Raw genomic sequence first — 7869 nt, 5'->3', positions numbered from 1 at the left:
GTTTCCTACTTTTTATGTTCTATGATATTTTTTGATCAGATGCGTAGTTCTCGAGATATATCAAGATATTTAAAAGTTCCGAAGCCGCACCAACATAATAGAGATACAGAAACACCGTGGCCCCTTTCTTTGAGATAACTCTGCACTAGTGCGAGCCGCAAATGCCACTTCCAGCTTAGCTGTGCAGAGGAAGAACAACAAGAAGAAGAAATATCTCGAAATATGTCCGTCAGGCCCGTTCCTTTGAGCTGAATCTGCAAATATCTCGGAAACGAAGCGAGCTATGGCAAAATGTTAAGAGACGTTTTTTGTAGAGAATTATGTTTCCTACAATTTATGTGCTATGATATTTTTTGATCAGAAGCGTAGTTTTCGAGATATATCGAGATATTTAAAAGTTCCGAAGCCGCACCAACATAATAGAGATACAGAAACACCGTGGCCCCTTTCTTTGAGATAACTCTGCACTAGTGCGAGCCGCAAATGCCACTTCCAGCTTAGCTGTGCAGAAGAAGAACAACAAGAAGAAGAAATATCTCGAAATATGTCCGTTAGGCCGCTTCCCTTGAGATAAATATGCAAATATCTCGGAAACGAAGCGAGCTATGGCAAAATGTTGAGGGACCTTTTTTGTAGAGAATTAAGTTTCCTACTATTTATGTTCTATGATATTTTTTGATCAGATGCGTAGTTCTCGAGATATATCAAGATACTTAAAAGTTCCGAAGCCGCACCAACATAATAGAGACACAGAAACACCGTGGCCCCTCTCTTTGAGATAACTCTGCACTATTGCGAGCTGCAAATGCCACTTCCAGCTTAGCTGTGCAGAGGAAGAACAACAAGAAGAAGAAATATCTCGAAATATGTCCGTCAGGCCCGTTCCTTTGAGCTGAATCTGCAAATATCTCGGAAACGAAGCGAGCTATGGCAAAATGTTAACAGACGTTTTTTGTAGAGAATTATGTTTCCTACAATTTATGTTCTATGATATTTTTTGATCAGAAGCGTAGTTTTCGAGATATATCGAGATATTTAAAAGTTCCGAAGCCGCACCAACATAATAGAGATACAGAAACACCGTGGCCCCTTTCTTTGAGATAACTCTGCACTAGTGCGAGCCGCAAATGCCACTTCCAGCTTAGCTGTGCAGAAGAAGGACAACAAGAAGAAGAAATATCTCGAAATATGTCCGTCAGGCCCCTTCCCTTGAGATAAATCTGCAAATATCTCGGAAACCAAGCGAGCTATGGCAAAATGTTAAGAGACCTTTTTTGTAGAGAATTAAGTTTCCTACTTTTTATGTTCTATGATATTTTTTGATCAGATGCGTAGTTCTCGAGATATATCAAGATATTTAAAAGTTCCGAAGCCGCACCAACATAATAGAGATACAGAAACACCGTGGCCCCTTTCTTTGAGATAACTCTGCACTAGTGCGAGCCGCAAATGCCACTTCCAGCTTAGCTGTGCAGAGGAAGAACAACAAGAAGAAGAAATATCTCGAAATATGTCCGTCAGGCCCGTTCCTTTGAGCTGAATCTGCAAATATCTCGGAAACGAAGCGAGCTATGGCAAAATGTTAAGAGACGTTTTTTGTAGAGAATTATGTTTCCTACAATTTATGTGCTATGATATTTTTTGATCAGAAGCGTAGTTTTCGAGATATATCGAGATATTTAAAAGTTCCGAAGCCGCACCAACATAATAGAGATACAGAAACACCGTGGCCCCTTTCTTTGAGATAACTCTGCACTAGTGCGAGCCGCAAATGCCACTTCCAGCTTAGCTGTGCAGAAGAAGAACAACAAGAAGAAGAAATATCTCGAAATATGTCCGTTAGGCCGCTTCCCTTGAGATAAATATGCAAATATCTCGGAAACGAAGCGAGCTATGGCAAAATGTTGAGGGACCTTTTTTGTAGAGAATTAAGTTTCCTACTATTTATGTTCTATGATATTTTTTGATCAGATGCGTAGTTCTCGAGATATATCAAGATATTTAAAAGTTCCGAAGCCGCACCAACATAATAGAGATACAGAAACACCGTGGCCCCTTTCTTTGAGATAACTCTGCACTAGTGCGAGCCGCAAATGCCACTTCCAGCTTAGCTGTGCAGAAGAAGAACAACAAGAAGAAGAAATATCTCGAAATATGTCCGTCAGGCCCCTTCCCTTGAGATAAATCTGCAAATATCTCGGAAACGAAGCGAGCTATGGCAAAATGTTAAGAGACCTTTTTTGTAGAGAATTAAGTTTCCTACTTTTTATGTGCTATGATATTTTTTGATCAGAAGCGTAGTTTTCGAGATATATCGAGATATTTAAAAGTTCCGAAGCCGCACCAACATAATAGAGATACAGAAACACCGTGGCCCCTTTCTTTGAGATAACTCTGCACTAGTGCGAGCCGCAAATGCCACTTCCAGCTTAGCTGTGCAGAGGAAGAACAACAAGAAGAAGAAATATCTCGAAATATGTCCGTCAGGCCCGTTCCTTTGAGCTGAATCTGCAAATATCTCGGAAACGAAGCGAGCTATGGCAAAATGTTAAGAGACCTTTTTTGTAGAGAATTAAGTTTCCTACTTTTTATGTTCTATGATATTTTTTGATCAGATGCGTAGTTCTCGAGATATATCAAGATACTTAAAAGTTCCGAAGCCGCACCAACATAATAGAGACACAGAAACACCGTGGCCCCTCTCTTTGAGATAACTCTGCACTATTGCGAGCTGCAAATGCCACTTCCAGCTTAGCTGTGCAGAGGAAGAACAACAAGAAGAAGAAATATCTCGAAATATGTCCGTCAGGCCCGTTCCTTTGAGCTGAATCTGCAAATATCTCGGAAACGAAGCGAGCTATGGCAAAATGTTAAGAGACGTTTTTTGTAGAGAATTATGTTTCCTACAATTTATGTTCTATGATATTTTTTGATCAGAAGCGTAGTTTTCGAGATATATCGAGATATTTAAAAGTTCCGAAGCCGCACCAACATAATAGAGATACAGAAACACCGTGGCCCCTTTCTTTGAGATAACTCTGCACTAGTGCGAGCCGCAAATGCCACTTCCAGCTTAGCTGTGCAGAAGAAGAACAACAAGAAGAAGAAATATCTCGAAATATGTCCGTCAGGCCCCTTCCCTTGAGATAAATCTGCAAATATCTCGGAAACCAAGCGAGCTATGGCAAAATGTTAAGAGACCTTTTTTGTAGAGAATTAAGTTTCCTACTTTTTATGTTCTATGATATTTTTTGATCAGATGCGTAGTTCTCGAGATATATCAAGATATTTAAAAGTTCCGAAGCCGCACCAACATAATAGAGATACAGAAACACCGTGGCCCCTTTCTTTGAGATAACTCTGCACTAGTGCGAGCCGCAAATGCCACTTCCAGCTTAGCTGTGCAGAGGAAGAACAACAAGAAGAAGAAATATCTCGAAATATGTCCGTCAGGCCCGTTCCTTTGAGCTGAATCTGCAAATATCTCGGAAACGAAGCGAGCTATGGCAAAATGTTAAGAGACGTTTTTTGTAGAGAATTATGTTTCCTACAATTTATGTGCTATGATATTTTTTGATCAGAAGCGTAGTTTTCGAGACATATCGAGATATTTAAAAGTTCCGAAGCCGCACCAACATAATAGAGATACAGAAACACCGTGGCCCCTTTCTTTGAGATAACTCTGCACTAGTGCGAGCTGCAAATACCACTTCCAGCTTAGCTGTGCAGAAGAAGAACAACAAGAAGAAGAAATATCTCGAAATATGTCCGTCAGGCCCCTTCCCTTGAGATAAATCTGCAAATATCTCGGAAACGAAGCGAGCTATGGCAAAATGTGAAGAGACCTTTTTTGTAGAGAATTAAGTTTCCTACTTTTTATGTTCTATGATATTTTTTGATCAGATGTGCAGTTCTCGAGATATATCAAGATATTTAAAAGTTCCGAAGCCGCACCAACATAATAGAGATACAGAAACACCGTGGCCCCTTTCTTTGAGATAACTCTGCACTAGTGCGAGCCGCAAATGCCACTTCCAGCTTAGCTGTGCAGAAGAAGGACAACAAGAAGAAGAAATATCTCGAAATATGTCCGTCAGGCCCCTTCCCTTGAGATAAATCTGCAAATATCTCGGAAACCAAGCGAGCTATGGCAAAATGTTAAGAGACCTTTTTTGTAGAGAATTAAGTTTCCTACTTTTTATGTTCTATGATATTTTTTGATCAGATGCGTAGTTCTCGAGATATAACAAGATATTTAAAAGTTCCGAAGCCGCACCAACATAATAGAGATACAGAAACACCGTGGCCCCTTTCTTTGAGATAACTCTGCACTAGTGCGAGCCGCAAATGCCACTTCCAGCTTAGCTGTGCAGAGGAAGAACAACAAGAAGAAGAAATATCTCGAAATATGTCCGTCAGGCCCGTTCCTTTGAGCTGAATGTGCAAATATCTCGGAAACGAAGCGAGCTATGGCAAAATGTTAAGAGACGTTTTTTGTAGAGAATTATGTTTCCTACAATTTATGTGCTATGATATTTTTTGATCAGAAGCGTAGTTTTCGAGACATATCGAGATATTTAAAAGTTCCGAAGCCGCACCAACATAATAGAGATACAGAAACACCGTGGCCCCTTTCTTTGAGATAACTCTGCACTAGTGCGAGCTGCAGATACCACTTCCAGCTTAGCTGTGCAGAAGAAGAACAACAAGAAGAAGAAATATCTCGAAATATGTCCGTCAGGCCCCTTCCCTTGAGATAAATCTGCAAATATCTCGGAAACGAAGCGAGCTATGGCAAAATGTGAAGAGACCTTTTTCGTAGAGAATTAAGTTTCCTACTTTTTATGTTCTATGATATTTTTTGATCAGATGCGCAGTTCTCGAGATATATCAAGATATTTAAAAGTTCCGAAGCCGCACCAACATAATAGAGATACAGAAACACCGTGGCCCCCTTCTTTGAGATAACTCTGCACTAGTGCGAGCTGCAAATACCACTTCCAGCTTAGCTGTGCAGAAGAAGAACAACAAGAAGAAGAAATATCTCGAAATATGTCCGTTAGGCCGCTTCCCTTGAGATAAATGTGCAAATATCTCGGAAACGAAGCGAGCTATGGCAAAATGTTGAGGGACCTTTTTTGTAGAGAATTAAGTTTCCTACTATTTATGTTCTATGATATTTTTTGATCAGATGCGTAGTTCTCGAGATATATCAAGATATTTAAAAGTTCCGAAGCCGCACCAACATAATAGAGATACAGAAACACCGTGGCCCCTTTCTTTGAGATAACTCTGCACTATTGCGAGCTGCAAATGCCACTTCCAGCTTAGCTGTGCAGAGGAAGAACAACAAGAAGAAGAAATATCTCGAAATCTGTCCGTCAGGCCCCTTCCCTTGAGATAAATCTGCAAATATCTCGGAAACGAAGCGAGCTATGGCAAAATGATAAGAGACCTTTTTTGTAGAGAATTAAGTTTCCTACTTTTTATCTTCTATGATATTTGTTGATCAGATGCGTAGTTCTCGAGATATATCAAGATATTTAAAAGTTCCGAAGCTGCACCAACATAATAGAGATACAGAAACACCGTGGCCCCTTTCTTCGAGATAACTCTGCACTAGTGCGAGCCGCAAATGCCACTTCCAGCTTAGCTGTGCAGAAGAAGCACAACAAGAAGAAGAAATATCTCGAAATATGTCCGTCAGGCCCCTTCCCTTGAGATAAATCTGCAGATATCTCGGAAACGAAGCGAGCTATGGCAAAATGTTGAGGGACCTTTTTTGTAGAGAATTAAGTTTCCTACTATTTATGTTCTATGATATTTTTTGATCAGATGCGTAGTTCTCGAGATATATCAAGATATTTAAAAGTTCCGAAGCCGCACCAACATAATAGAGATACAGAAACACCGTGGCCCCTTTCTTTGAGATAACTCTGCACTAGCGCGAGCCGCAAATGCCACTTCCAGCTTAGCTGTGCAGAAGAAGGACAACAAGAAGAAGAGATATCTCGAAATATGTCCGTCAGGCCCCTTCCCTTGAGATAAATCTGCAAATATCTCGGAAACCAAGCGAGCTATGGCAAAATGTTAAGAGACCTTTTTTGTAGAGAATTAAGTTTCCTACTTTTTATGTTCTATGATATTTTTTGATCAGATGCGTAGTTCTCGAGATATATCAAGATATTTAAAAGTTCCGAAGCCGCACCAACACAATAGAGATACAGAAACACCGTGGCCCCTTTCTTTGAGATAACTCTGCACTAGTGCGAGCCGCAAATGCCACTTCCAGCATAGCTGTGCAGAGGAAGAACAACAAGAAGAAGAAATATCTCGAAATATGTCCGTCAGGCTCGTTTCTTTGAGCTGAATCTGCAAATATCTCGGAAACGAAGCGAGCTATGGCAAAATGTTAAGAGACGTTTTTTGTAGAGAATTATGTTTCCTACAATTTATGTGCTATGATATTTTTTGATCAGAAGCGTAGTTTTCGAGATATATCGAGATATTTAAAAGTTCCGAAGCCGCACCAACATAATAGAGATACAGAAACACCGTGGCCCCTTTCTTTGAGATAACTCTGCACTAGTGCGAGCCGCAAATGCCACTTCCAGCTTAGCTGTGCAGAAGAAGAACAACAAGAAGAAGAAATATCTCGAAATATGTCCGTCAGGCCCCTTCCCTTGAGATAAATCTGCAAATATCTCGGAAACGAAGCGAGCTATGGCAAAATGTTAAGAGACCCTTTTTGTAGAGAATTAAGTTTCCTACTTTTTATGTTCTATGATATTTTTTGATCAGATGCGTAGTTCTCGAGATATATCAAGATATTTAAAAGTTCCGAAGCCGCACCAACATAATAGAGATACAGAAACACCGTGGCCCCTTTCTTTGAGATAACTCTGCACTAGTGCGAGCCGCAAATGCCACTTCCAGCTTAGCTGTGCAGAGGAAGAACAACAAGAAGAAGAAATATCTCGAAATATGTCCGTCAGGCCCGTTCCTTTGAGCTGAATCTGCAAATATCTCGGAAACGAAGCGAGCTATGTCAAAATGTTAAGAGACGTTTTTTGTACAGAATTATGTTTCCTACAATTTATGTTCTATGATATTTTTTGATCAGAAGCGTAGTTTTCGAGATATATCGAGATATTTAAAAGTTCCGAAGCCGCACCAACATAATAGAGATACAGAAACACCGTGGCCCCTTTCTTTGAGATAACTCTGCACTAGTGCGAGCCGCAAATGCCACTTCCAGCTTAGCTGTGCAGAAGAAGAACAACAAGAAGAAGAAATATCTCGAAATATGTCCGTCAGGCCCCTTCCCTTGAGATAAATCTGCAAATATCTCGGAAACGAAGCGAGCTATGGCAAAATGTTAAGAGACCTTTTTTGTAGAGAATTAAGTTTCCTACTTTTTATGTTCTATGATATTTTTTGATCAGATGCGTAGTTCTCGAGATATATCAAGATATTTAAAAGTTCCGAAGCCGCACCAACATAATAGAGATACAGAAACACCGTGGCCCCTTTCTTTGAGATAACTCTGCACTAGTGCGAGCTGCAAATACCACTTCCAGCTTAGCTGTGCAGAAGAAGAACAACAAGAAGAAGAAATATCTCGAAATATGTCCGTTAGGCCGCTTCCCTTGAGATAAATGTGCAAATATCTCGGAAACGAAGCGAGCTATGGCAAAATGTTGAGGGACCTTTTTTGTAGAGAATTAAGTTTCCTACTATTTATGTTCTATGATATTTTTTGATCAGATGCGTAGTTCTCGAGATATATCAAGATATTTAAAAGTTCCGAAGCCGCACCAACATAATAGAGATACAGAAACACCGTGGCCCCTTTCTTTGAGATAACTC

Source organism: Osmia lignaria, unplaced genomic scaffold, assembly GCF_051020975.1.
Source record: "Osmia lignaria lignaria isolate PbOS001 unplaced genomic scaffold, iyOsmLign1 scaffold0001, whole genome shotgun sequence".
Taxonomy (NCBI): domain Eukaryota; kingdom Metazoa; phylum Arthropoda; class Insecta; order Hymenoptera; family Megachilidae; genus Osmia; species Osmia lignaria.
The sequence above is the reverse complement of the archived record's forward strand: the minus strand, read 5'-3'. Positions refer to the sequence as shown.